At 40.1% G+C, this 14,600-nt stretch overlaps 1 protein-coding gene across 2 annotated transcripts in view; it reads left to right on the forward strand.

Annotated features, from left to right (window-relative positions):
• SEC16B (SEC16 homolog B, endoplasmic reticulum export factor) overlaps positions 1-14,600 on the forward strand; it is a 602,132-nt gene that overhangs the window by 129,213 nt on the left and 458,319 nt on the right. The window lies entirely within an intron of this gene.

Consider the following 14,600-nt stretch of genomic DNA (forward strand, 5'->3'; position numbering starts at 1 on the left):
GGCAGCGAGATCGGATGAGTGATAACTGTCACAGTCCGCTGCTCATCACCCCGCGGCTTTTTGACAGCTTTATTTGATAACTTAGGCGAACGTATTCAAGGTCCGCGGCGGCGAAGGTAGGCGAGCTTAGGCGGACGTATTGGGCCGGCGAAGCCAGAAAAGTAGACGGCTTGATAACTAGCCCCCCATATCTGAATCATGAAGGAAAATTTTTGTTTTTCATGTCCCTTTAAGTTTAGTTAAACACTTTCTTGTTAAATGTACTATTTGCTGTTATTTGCCTCTCCTCTATAGAACAGAAAAGCACACATCAACACATATTTACAGGTAGATTAAAAAAGATATGCATTATATCATCCAGTTTACAATTCACTTTTTATTCCAAAAAGAAATACATACGAATGTGTCTAATGTTAGTAAATGGATGCATATTGCTTGATTTTAATGTGTAGCAAAGATCAAGTAAAAGCTTGTAAATTTGCTTGAAAATCATACAACTGATAGAGTCTTTGCTTGTAATCCAAGTTTTTATTTTCTAATTTAGTCAGATTTGTTACAAAATTATGTACAATTGTTGAAGGGTTCTCAGTTGTAGAATCAGGACCATAAAACACATGTAAATACGTTTTTTTGTGCCTCTGTCCTGGCTGTTTTTTGCCTTCTGGCTTACATTGGTATTTGCCAGCAGGCAGATGGGAAACTATTGTAGAAGATTTTGTTGCAAATTAGCCCAGAGGTAATATCACAAAATATGCTTAAAATGTGTCTGGCAGAGTGCGTGAAAAGAATGCAAGCGCCTATAAAACCTCTAATGTTAAGGTGGTGAGTTCTGATCCTTTTAATGAAATAAACCTATTTTATACTTTTTAAGTGGTTTTATTTATTGTAAAACAAATGTTATAGAGATACTGAACCCCATGAACCCCATTTTTTTATTTCATGATTCAGATAGAGCATGCAATTTTAAGCAACTTACTTCTATTAGCAATTTTCTTAGCAAACTTACGAGCCGGATCATATTTGGTTCAGCACACTGGATAGCGTTTGCTGATTGGTGGCTAAATGCAGCCACCAATCAGCAAGCAAAAAAACTACCTTTATTGAGCTTTTTTTAATATTTTATTAAACTGGAATTCATTCCATGCTAGGAAGATTTTGGCTATGTTTTAATAAAAAGCGCAATACATCACACCTGCTTGCGAGTATATTCCATTTCCAAAGGTTATTGCACTATGTTGGTTGTCTCTTCATTGAGGGTGAGGACTTTTCCTGACAAGTAAAACCCCAGAATCTGGAGAAAACTGTGCCTCCATACTTGAGAAATTATTAAAATGCATTGTACAAAAAAGTTATAAGGGCTCAAATATATGAGATTTTAGGTGTTAGAAAAAAAGAAAAAGAAAAAAAGGCTGCATAGGACTTTAACATAGAGATACATACATGTCTAAAAAATAATAATATATATATATATATGTCCAAAATAAGAAAGGAAAAAAGATGAGTTAATCCAGCACTACTCATGTATAAATCAAATAATAAAATTGATATTAGTCTTGAAATGATCACAAAACAACTGCTGCTTAAGGTCAAACGAAGGCAATTTATTAAATCAAAAAATCCTCAATGAGGAATAGCAATTTCAAGCATATATAGCATATAACAGATTAAAGCAATCCTAAATACCCCCGGGGGTTAGATGACCAAAAATAAGAAAGCTAAATTGCCGTACATGTGCTGCTGTTAATAGTACAACATCCAATAATTACAATGTAAACAGCAGAACAATAACGGCAATAAGGTTTCAAACTTTAAATTAAACAAAAATGCGATTATCAATGCATAGCCCAAAGAATTCACATCAAGTTAAAGCATATGAACAGAATCATAACAAATCAATTATGCATCAGCTGTGTAAATCAACCATAAATAGGTATATACAGTCCGTAGGTTAGTAACAGACATCCAATGTTACTGCCAAGCTTGTGTGTTAATCAAAAGCAAAAGGATTCCCAAAGCGTAATAAAAAAAGCATGGACAATCGTTAATTGCATGTAGAAAAAGTCAGCTTGTGTAACAAAGATCATGCATAACTTCCAAGTAGATTAAATGCAGCCGAATATATCCTTGAGATAGACTTGTTATGATAGGGTTAAGCAAGGAACACATGCATCAGACATCATGCAGCTAACTTAGATGGTATTCAATAAATCTGCAAAGTGTTGTGTATATGGAGACACCATATGAGACCGGGTATTGAAAGGCTCGAAAGCCCACAGCTCACAAAACTCAGCTTCACGCCTCTTGCTCACCAGACCAGGCCAGTATTCCGTAGGCGGTACCGAGCTGCTCCATCTAGCATGCAGTAACAACAGGTCACACATCTCCCAGATGGACAGCGGTTGACGTCCTCTACCTTCCTAGGTACGTCACTTTCACGCTACGCGCGTTTCACCCGTAATGAAATTACAAAGGGCTTTCTCAAGCGTCATGAGCTTTGTTGCATAGTTGCAACTTTTATAGGGTAATGCTAATTGCTAATTGCTATTAGGTGAAATATTCCTTGTTTAACCCTATCATAACAAGTCTATCTCAAGGATATATTCGGCTGCATTTAATCTACTTGGAAGTTATGCATGATCTTTGTTACACAAGCTGACTTTTTCTACATGCAATTAACGATTGTCCATGCTTTTTTTATTACTCTTTGGGAATCCTTTTGCTTTTGATTAACACACAAGCTTGGCAGTAACATTGGATGTCTGTTACTAACCTACGGACTGTATATACCTATTTATGGTTGATTTACACAGCTGATGCATAATTGATTTGTTACGATTCTGTTCATATGCTTTAACTTGATGTGAATTCTTTGGGCTATGCCTTGATAATCGCATTTTTGTTTAATTTAAAGTTTGAAACCTTATTGCCGTTATTGTTCTGCTGTTTACATTGTAATTATTGGATGTTGTACTATTAACAGCAGCACGGCAATTTAGCTTTCTTATTTTTGGTCATCTAACCCCCGGGGGTATTTAGGATTGCTTTAATCTGTTATATGCTATATATGCTTGAAATTGCTATTCCTCATTGAGGATTTTTTGATTTAATAAATTGCCTTCGTTTGATCTTAAGCAGCAGTTGTTTTGTGATCATTTCAAGACTAATATCAATGTTATTATTTGGTTTATACATGAGTAGTGCTGGATTAACTCATCTTTTTTCCTTTCTTATTTTGGACATACAATTTTTATATGAGTTCCGTGCACTGGTTCACCTGCATATATTTTTGTAAGTCAGGTGGTCCATTACTTACCTACCCATATATCATTTTGAGCGGGTTCTATTTGTACATATATATATATATATATATATATATGTGTGTGTGTATATATACATATATTTCTTTCCAAAGGCAGGGAGAGTCCATGACTTCATTCCTTACTGTTGGGAAATACAACACCTGGCCACCAGGAGGAGGCAAAGACACCCCAGCCAAAGGCTTAAATATTGTTCCAATTGCCTGGGTAGTGTCCGAAAGTCTAAGAAGGGAGTTAAATCTGCTAATCCTCCTAGCATAATTAGCCCCTCTGAGCCGTCAACCTCTCAGGACTCTGTGGTCTGGGAGATGCCTACCCTATCCCCTCAAACCGATTCACATGCAGTTCCCTGCGGCACACCTAATACTCCGGCTGGAGGGGGCTTTTCCCCTGCAGACTTTACCACGCATTTGCCATCTGGTGTGTCTGCGGTCCTGAGTGCCTTACCTATCTCTGGGAAACGAAAGAGAAAGGTTAAACATAGTTCTACTGAATTAGATATAGCTAACTTCCAATTGGATTTGGCCAGTATGTCTCAACTGTCCGAGGATGAGTTAACCTCTGTAACGTCAGAGGGTGAACTCTCGGAGTCAGAGACTTCATTTACTAAACTTCCTCCTTCCGAGGAGCCCTCCTTCAGATTTAAGATTGAACATCTGCGTTTTTTTACTAAAGGAGGTTCCAGAAACAAAACTGCCTGTGGAGATTGAACGCTTAGTCTTAGCCAAGAGAGGTTTCTCTGATAGTGTCATAGACACTTTGATTCAAGCTCATAAGCTGGTTACTCGGCACATCTACCATAAGGTGTGGCGGACTTACCTGCACTGGTTTGAGAAACATGTTTTCTCCAACATAGGTGTGTCCGGTCCACGGCGTCATCTTTACTTGTGGGATATTCTCTTCCCCAACAGGAAATGGCAAAGAGCCCAGCAAAGCTGGTCACATGATCCCTCCTAGGCTCCGCCTACCCCAGTCATTCTCTTTGCCGTTGCACAGGCAACATCTCCACGGAGATGGTTAAGAGTTTTTTGGTGTTTATATTTAGTGGATTATAACTATAAATAGTTCTTATAATCTTGGGGATTGTATTAAAAAAACGGCAGGCACTGTATTGGACACCTTTTTCACTGGGGGCCTTTTCTAGTCATAGGCAGAGCCTCATTTTCGCGCCACTAATGCGCAGTTGTTTTTGGAAAGCAAGGCATGCAGATGCATGTGTGAGGAGCTAAGAACCACTGAAAAAGCTTATTGAAGGCGTCATTTGGTATCGTATTCCCCTCTGGGCTTGGTTGGGTCTCAGCAAAGCAGATACCAGGGACTGTATAGGGGTTAAATGTAAAAACGGCTCCGGTTCCGTTATTTTAAGAGTTAAAGCTTTCAAATTTGATGTGCAATACTTTTAAGGCTTTAAGACACTGTGGTGAAATTTTGGTGAATTTTGAACAATTCCTTCATACTTTTTCACATATTCAGTAATAAAGTGTGTTCAGTTTAAAATTTAAAGTGACAGTAACGGTTTTATTTTAAAACGTTTTTTGTGCTTTGTTATCAAGTTTATGCCTGTTAACATATCTGAACCATCAGATAGACGATGTTCTGTATGTTTGAAAGCCAAGGTTCCTCCCCATTTAAATATATGTGATGAATGTGACATAGTGTCCAAACAAAGTAGGGACAATGATGCCACTGATAATGATGTTGCCCAAGATGATTCCTCAAGTGAGGGGAGTAAGCATGGTACTGCATCATCCCCTTCTGTGTCTACACCAGTCTTGCCCACACAAGAGGTCCCTAGTACATCTAGTGCGCCAATACTTCTTACTATGCAACAATTAACGGCTGTAATGGATAATTCTATTAAAAACATTTTGTCCAAAATGCCCACTTATCAGAGAAAGCGCGATTGCTCTGTTTTAGATACTGAAGAGCATGAGGACGCTGATGATAATGGTTCTGACATACCCTCACACCAATCTGAAGGGGCCAGGAGGGAGGTTTTGTCTGAGGGAGAAATTTCAGATTCATGAAAAATTTCTCAACAAGCTGAACCTGATGTTATTACATTTAAATTTAAATTAGAACATCTCCGCGCTCTGCTTAAGGAGGTGTTATCTACTCTGGATGATTGTGACAATTTGGTCATTCCAGAGAAATTATGTAAGATGGACAAGTTCCTAGAGGTCCCGGTGCCCCCCGATGCTTTTCCTATACCCAAGCGGGTGGCGGACATTGTAAATAAGGAATGGGAAAGGCCGGCATACCTTTTGTTCCTCCCCCTATATTTAAGAAATTATTTCCTATGGTCGACCCCAGAAAGGACTTATGGCAGACAGTCCCCAAGGTCGAGGGGGCGGTTTCTACTCTAAACAAACGCACTACTACCTATAGAAGATAGTTGTGCTTTCAAAGATCCTATGGATAAAAAATTAGAGGGTTTGCTTAAAAAGATGTTTGTTCAGCAAGGTTACCTTCTACAACCAATTTCATGCATTGTTCCTGTCACTACAGCAGCGTGTTTCTGGTTCGAAGAACTAGAAAAGTCGCTCAATAAAGAATCTTCGTATGAGGAGGTTATGGACAGAGTTCAAGCACTTAAATTGGCTAACTCTTTTATTTTAGACGCCACTTTGCAATTAGCTAGATTAGCGGCGAAAAATTCAGGTTTTGCTATTGTGGCGCGCAGAGCGCTTTGGCTAAAGTCTTGGTCAGCGGATGTGTCCTCCAAGAACAAATTGCTTAACATCCCTTTCAAGGGTAAAACGCTGTTTGGCCCTGACTTGAAAGAGATTATTTCAGACATCACTGGGGGAAAGGGCCACGCCCTTCCTCAGGATAGGTCTTTTAAGGCTAAAAATAAGCCAAATTTTCGTCCCTTTCGCAGAAACGGACCAGCCTCAAATCCTACACCCTCTAAGCAAGAGGGTAATAGTTCTCAAACCAAACCAGCCTGGAGACCGATGCAAGGCTGGAACAAGGGTAAGCAGGCCAAGAAACCTGCCACTGCTACTAAAACAGCATGAAGTGTTGGCCCCCGATCCGGGACCGGATCTGGTGGGGGGCAGACTCTCTCTCTTTGCTCAGGCTTGGGCAAGAGATTTTCAGGATCCTTGGGCGCTAGAAATAGTTTCTCAAGGTTATCTCCTGGAATTCAAGGAACTACCCCCAAGGGGAAGGTTCCACAGGTCTCAATTGTCTTCAAACCAAATAAAAAGACAGGCATTCTTACATTGTGTAGAAGACCTGTTAAGAATGGGAGTGATTCATCCTGTTCCATTAGGAGAACAAGGGATGGGGTTTTACTCCAATCTGTTCATAGTTCCCAAAAAGGAGGGAACATTCAGACCAATTTTAGATCTCAAGATTCTAAACAAATTTCTCAGGGTTCCATCGTTCAAAATGGAAACCATTCGAACAATTCTTCCTACCATCCAGGAAGGTCAATTCATGACCACGGTGGATTTAAAGGATGCGTATCTACATATTCCTATCCACAAGGAACATCATCGGTTCCTAAGGTTCGCCTTTCTGGACAAGCATTACCAGTTTGTGGCACTTCCATTCGGATTAGCCACTGCTCCAAGGATTTTCACAAAGGTACTAGGGTCCCTTCTAGCGGTGCTAAGACCAAGGGGCATTGCAGTAGTACCTTACTTGGACGACATACTGATTCAAGCGTCGTCTCTGTCAAAAGCAAAGGCTCATACGGACATTGTCCTAGCCTTTCTCAGATCTCACGGGTGGAAAGTGAACGTAGAAAAAAGTTCTCTATCCCCGTCAACAAGAGTTCCCTTCTTGGGAACAATAATAGATTCCTTAGAAATGAAGATTTTTCTGACAGAGGCCAGAAAATCAAAACTTCTAAGCTCTTGTCAAGTACTTCATTCTGTTCTTCTTCCTTCCATAACGCAGTGCATGGAAGTAATAGGTTTGATGGTTGCAGCAATGGACATAGTTCCTTTTGCGCGAATTCATCTAAGACTATTACAACTGTGCATGCTCAGACAGTGGAATGGGGATTATACAGACTTGTCTCCGACGATCCAAGTAGATCAGAGAACCAGAGATTCACTCCGTTGGTGGCTGACCCTGGACAACCTGTCACAGGGAATGAGCTTCCGCAGACCAGAGTGAGTCATTGTCACGACCGACGCCAGTCTGGTGGGCTGGGGCGCGGTCTGGGAACCCCTGAAAGCTCAGGGTCTATGGTCTCGGGAAGAATCTCTTCTCCCGATAAACATTCTGGAACTGAGAGCGATATTCAATGCTCTCAAAGCTTGGCCTCAACTAGCAAAGGCCAAATTCATAAGGTTTCAATCAGACAACATGACGACTGTTGCATATATCAACCATCAGGGGGGAACAAGGAGTTCCCTGGCGATGGAAGAAGTGACCAAAATAATTCAATGGGCGGAGAATCACTCCTGCCACTTGTCTGCAATCCACATCCCAGGAGTGGAAAATTGGGAACCGGATTTTCTGAGTCGTCAGACTTTCCATCCGGGGGAGTGGGAACTCCATCCGGAAATCTTTGCCCAAATAACTCAATTATGGGGCATTCCAGACATGGATCTGATGGCGTCTCGTCAGAACTTCAAGGTTCCTTGCTACGGGTCCAGATCCAGGGATCCCAAGGCGACTCTAGTAGATGCACTAGTAGCACCTTGGACCTTCAACCTAGCTTATGTATTCCCACCGTTTCCTCTCATTCCCAGGCTGGTAGCCAGGATCAATCAGGAGAGGGCTTCGGTGATCTTGATAGCTCCTGCGTGGCCACGCAGAACTTGGTATGCAGACCTGGTGAATATGTCATCGGCTCCACCATGGAAGCTACCTTTGAGACAGGACCTTCTTGTTCAGGGTCCATTCGAACATCCGAATCTGGCTTCACTCCAACTGACTGCTTGGAGATTGAACGCTTGATTTTATCAAAGCGTGGGTTTTCAGATTCTGTCATTGATACTCTTATTCAGGCTAGAAAGCCTGTAACTAGGAAAATTTACCATAAAATATGGAAAAAATATATCTGTTGGTGTGAATCTAAAGGATTCCCATGGAACAAGATAAAAATTCCTAAGATTCTATCCTTTCTACAAGAGGGTTTGGAGAAAGGATTATCTGCAAGTTCTTTGAAGGGACAGATTTCTGCTTTATCTGTTTTACTTCACAAAAAGCTGGCGGCTGTGCCAGATGTTCAAGCTTTTGTTCAGGCTCTGGTTAGAATCAAGCCTGTTTACAAACCTTTGACTCCTCCTTGGAGTCTCAATTTAGTTCTTTCAGTTCTTCAAGGGGTTCCGTTTGAACCCTTACATTCCGTAGATATTAAGTTACTATCTTGGAAAGTTTTGTTTTTGGTTGCAATTTCTTCTGCTAGAAGAGTTTCAGAGTTATCTGCTCTGCAGTGTTCTCCTCCTTATCTGGTGTTCCATGCAGATAAGGTGGTTTTGCGTACTAAACCTGGTTTTCTTCCGAAAGTTGTTTCTAACAAAAATATTAACCAGGAGATAGTTGTGCCTTCTTTGTGTCCGAATCCAGTTTCAAAGAAGGAACGTTTGTTGCACAATTTGGATGTAGTTCGTGCTCTAAAATTCTATTTAGAGGCTACAAAGGATTTCAGACAAACATCTTCTTTGTTTGTTGTTTATTCTGGTAAAAGGAGAGGTCAAAAAGCAACTTCTACCTCTCTCTCTTTTTGGCTTAAAAGCATCATCCGATTGGCTTATGAGACTGCCGGACGGCAGCCTCCTGAAAGAATCACAGCTCACTCCACTAGGGCTGTGGCTTCCACATGGGCCTTCAAGAACGAGGCTTCTGTTGATCAGATATGTAAGGCAGCGACTTGGTCTTCACTGCACACTTTTACCAAATTTTACAAATTTGATACTTTTGCTTCTTCGGAGGCTATTTTTGGGAGAATGGTTTTGCAAGCCGTGGTGCCTTCCATCTAGGTGACCTGATTTGCTCCCTCCCATCATCCGTGTCCTAAAGCTTTGGTATTGGTTCCCACAAGTAAGGATGACGCCGTGGACCGGACACACCAATGTTGGAGAAAAAAGAATTTATGCTTACCTGATAAATTACTTTCTCCAACGGTGTGTCCGGTCCACGGCCCGCCCTGGTTTTTTAATCAGGTCTGATGAATTATTTTCTCTAACTACAGTCACCACGGTATCATATGATTTCTCCTATGCATATTCCTCCTTTACGTCGGTCGAATGACTGGGGTAGGCGGAGCCTAGGAGGGATCATGTGACCAGCTTTGCTGGGCTCTTTGCCATTTCCTGTTGGGGAAGAGAATATCCCACAAGTAAGGATGACGCCGTGGACCGGACACACCGTTGGAGAAAGTAATTTATCAGGTAAGCATAAATTCTGTTTTTTCTTGGCATAAGGTTAAGGTTGCCAGAAGTTTATCTTTTCTCCAAGATGGATTGGAGAAGGGTCTATCTTCCAGCTCTCTGAAGGGACAGATATTGGCCCTGTCGGTGTTGCTGCACAAGAGATTAGCTGAGCTTCCAGATGTGCAGTCCTTTGTTAAGGCTCTGACTAGAATCAGACCTGTGTTTAGACCAGTGGCTCCGCATTGGAGTCCCAATCTTGTTCTTCGTGTTTTGCATCAGGCTCCGTTTGAGCCCATGCATGTTGTTGACATTAAACTGTTATCTTGGAAAGTTTTGTTACTGTTAGCCATTGCCTCTGCTTGCAGAGTCTCTAAGATTTCGGCTTTACAGTGTGACCCCCGTACCTTGTTTTTCATGCCGATAAGGCGGATTTTCATACTAGGTTAGGTTTCCTTCCTAAGGTGCTGTCAGATCGTAACATTAATCAAGAGATTATTGTTCCTTCCTTGTGTCCTAATCCTCCTTCAATGAAGAAACCTTTGCTTCACAATCTGGATGTGGTTCGTACTTTGAATTTTTACCTTCAGGCTACTAAGGAGTTCAGGCAATCTTCATCTTTGTTCGCTGTTTATGCGGGTAGACATAAGGGTCAGAAGGCCACTACATCTTCTTTCTGGTTCAGGTGTGTCATCCGCTTGGCTTATGAGAAAGCGGGACTTCAGCCTCCTGAGAGAATAACAGCTCATTCTACTACTGCAGTTGCTTCTTCCTGGACTTTTAAGAGCAAAGCCTCTATGGATCAGATTTGTAAGGCAGCTACCTAGTCCTCCTTACATACTTTTTCTAAATCTTACAAATTTAATGTGTTTGCTTCGGCTGAAGCAGCTTTTGGGAGAATGGTTTTACAGGCTGTGGTGCCCTCATTTAGGAGCCGCGTTTTTTTTTTGTTACCTCCCGTTATTCCTTCAGTGTCCTCTGGAGATTGGTTATTGTTTCCCAACAGTAAGGAATGAAGTTGTGGACTCTCCCTGCCTTTGGAAAGAAAACAAAATGTATGCTTACCAGATAAATTCCTTTCTTTCCTGGCAGGGAGAGTCCACGACCCCGCCCGTAAATAATTTTTTGGGCGGCTCCCTTTTTGTTTTCCTTCTGCGGAATCTGTTGGCGCTCTACAAATAACCGATAATAATACATTCTGGCACCTTTATACCCTGATGTTTCTCCTACTTTTCCTTGTTACCTCGGCCGAATGACTGGGGCGGGATGGGGGAAGTGGGAGGGATATTTAAGCCTTTTGGCTGTGGTGTATTTGCCTCCTCCTGGCCAGGTGTTTCCCAACAGTAAGTAATGAAGCCGTGGACTCTCCCTGCCAGGAAAGAAAGGAATATATCTGGTAAGCATACATTTCGTTTTATATATATATATATATATATATATATATATATATATATATATATATATATATATATATATATGTATATTATATATATCTTTATATGTGTGTATATATATATATATATATTTATGTGTATATATGTACTTACAGACATATATACGCATAAATACATATGTACAGACATATAGACATATATAGAAGTGCATTGGGGCCCTTTGCAGTTAAGTAGATGAAAACATGAAAAAAGAATATTTATGCAATATTTATTTTTAATAACATGTTATACTGTGTATTTACTTTAAATATTTCACATTCCAATGTTCTGCACATTGTAGAACATGTTCTATGTATTTATAAATAGATATTCCTATATATATCTGTATATATCTATTCCTATATATAATTGTGTATGTGTATGTATATATTGTACCAAAACACCATCAGATATATATAGAAATATGTATTTATGAATAAATAAGAAGAGAGGGAGATAGGGATCTGTTAGTTTAAGACCATTTAATGTCCATCTAAAGGTCAGTAAATAGCTTTCACAGCTCAGCCACCAAAACCTACGCTCCACTTAATACAAAATTCACAAGTCTCCAAACCTCCACTGCAGAGTCAAAAAAGAAATGAGGTTACATACCTCGAAATATAAATCACTGTGTAGTAGATGTGAATTTCGACCGCTTCAAGTGAGATTCACCTGGCTTGTACAAATTCCCCGCCAGACGCTATGCGTATTCCATTTGCAACTCACCACTGCAAAGACGGATGCTTCCGGCTGACCACCAATCAACGACAGCAAAACTCGATGACGTATCCGTGTGAGGGAGGAGGGAATCCTGTGATGGAGCTGGTACAGGCTGAGCAACAAGCAAGTGCAAGTACACAAACTGCCCTTCTGGTATGGCAAGTAATCCACAAAAGAAGATGGCGGACAGTCCGTAGAGTGAAAAATCCAAAATGCTGTATTTCAACAGTTTTAAAACAGATGCATAAGAACAACAACAGCAGCAATAGTAGGGATAGCGTAGCACCACATAGCTTACGCGTTTTCGGCTTACGCCGTAGTCATAGCCAAATTGCTGCTGCCGTTTTAAACTGTTGAAATAAAGCATTTTGGATTTTTTACTCTACGGACTGTCTGCCATCTTTTGTGTATTTTATGAATAAATTAAACATATTCTGCTATGTGGAGAACATTGGAATGTGAAATATTAATATTTTTATATCGGGTTTGCGTGCAAATAGGGTGTTTGGTTCCCCCCACCACTTTTTTTGCTCCATTGACTTCTATAGGGAATACATTAGCGCACATTCAATATCCTATGTTTGGCTTTTTGCACGCATCGGTTTAGCGCTTATACGAAAACAGTTTACTTTTTCAATTTGTAATATGAGCACTAACTGAGGCGCACAAAAAGCTTACTTCTATCAGAGTTAGCGTGCAAATGGGAGCGTTAAAATAATGCTGAATTTGTAATCTGGCCCTTTGTGGTTAATAAAATAAGTTTATTAAAGGTATAGAAAGTAAAATGAAATGTTCACAGGTTAATTTCAGTTTTCAATATAAGCATTTTTGCAATATACTTTCATTAGCAAAAATGCTCCTTGTTAAAGTTAGTAGAGTTTTTTCTGCAGCATACGCACATATGCTGGGAGGGCCCATGCACCCATAATCAAACAAAAAACCGCCTCAGAGAGTTAGCAGTGGCTTACATGACACTTATTTAGAAGCAATACACATCACCGCCAGCTCTTTGAGAAGGTGTGGTCTTTGCATACTAGTGCACAAGCCCTCACAGGATATGTGCGTATGCTGCAGAAAAATAGTAATAATTTTTCTAGAAGCATTTTTGCCAATGAAAGTATATTGCAAGAATGCTTCTATTTCAAACTGAAATGCACCCATGCACATTTCAATTTTGACCTTTCTATCCCTTTAAGTCAAATGATTTATTGTTTCATTTCACTGATTTCCCTGTCCCCCAGAGCAAAAGCACCCTTGCTAACCAATCACATACTAATACACATATATAGGATTTTAGCATAAACTATTTGTTTGCACATGTGCAGTTCAAAAAAAGAGATTGGGGTAAACTTGCCACTTCTCTTCCCTTAAAGTGGTCCCTTAAAGGATTTTAGCACTAATTTATATTATTAGTTAATAAATAAGAGGTATTTAAAGGGTATATAAATAGTAGCCGAAAACTCATTATAATATGTCATTTTTAAGACTATTGACTCTACACTACTGCGTGTTTTACTATCTTAAAGGGGTTAAACCCTCAGTAGATGTGCTACTCGTGACCAACATCTGAGTCGAGAGACTAACGCTACTGATTGGATCAGTAACGGGTTCTGCAGCAGATCCTGAGAGACTCCTCTACTGTGTGTTTTTAGCCCCTTTGCGGAGGTGAAACACTCAATAGTCTAGGGTCGATAGTCTTAATAAAGCCTGTTCTAACAAACTAGATCATACAATATTTTTTACTATTATAACCCTTTAAACAAAACAAACTTCTATTAATTTCTAATCTATCTAATAGCTAAATATAAATATATATTTTTTATATACACAATCATATTCACACTTGAACTACCTAGCAAGCCCACTGCTTTTGCAAAGAAGAAGCTTTTGTTTATAACCGCGTTTATTAAAGGGTTTTTTTAAACCCGCATTTTCCTTACATGATTCAGATAGAGCATGGGATTTGAAACGACTTTCTAATTTATTTCTGAAAAGCAGGGATGTATATGCTTTGGAGCTATCCTATATCTGAAGCATTATATGGCAGCAGTTTTTACAAGAATGCAATCCATTTGCAAGAGCACTAGAAGGCAGCAGTTTTGCAAGAATGCAATCCATTTGCAAGAGCACTAGATGGCAGCAGTTTTACAAGAATGCAATCCATTTGCAAGAGCACTAGATGGCAGCAGTTTTACAAGAATGCAATCCATTTGCAAGAGCACTAGATGGCAGCAGTTTTACACGAATGCAATCCATTTGCAAGAGCACTAGATGGCAGCAGTTTTAAAAGAATGCAATCCAGTTGCAAGAGTAATAGATGGCAGCAGTTTTACAAGAATGCAATCCATTTGCAAGAGCACTAAATGGCAGCAGTTTTACAAGAATGCAATCCATTTGCAAGAGCACTAAATGGCAGCAGTTTTACAAGAATGCAATCCATTTGCAAGAGCACTAGAAGGCAGCAGTTTTGCAAGAATGCAATCCATTTGCAAGAGCACTAGATGGCAGCAGTTTTACACGAATGCAATCCATTTGCAAGAGCACTAGATGGCAGCAGTTTTAAAAGAATGCAATCCAGTTGCAAGAGTAATAGATGGCAGCAGTTTTACAAGAATGCAATCCATTTGCAAGAGCACTAAATGGCAGCAGTTTTACAAGAATGCAATCCATTTGCAAGAGCACTAAATGGCAGCAGTTTTACAAGAATGCAATCCATTTGCAAGAGCACTATATGGCAGCAGTTTTGCAAGAATGCAATCCATTTGCAAGAGCACTAGAAGGCAGCAGTTTTGCAA

This window comes from Bombina bombina, chromosome 10 (assembly GCF_027579735.1).
Source record: "Bombina bombina isolate aBomBom1 chromosome 10, aBomBom1.pri, whole genome shotgun sequence".
In the NCBI taxonomy this organism is placed as follows: Eukaryota; Metazoa; Chordata; class Amphibia; order Anura; family Bombinatoridae; genus Bombina; species Bombina bombina.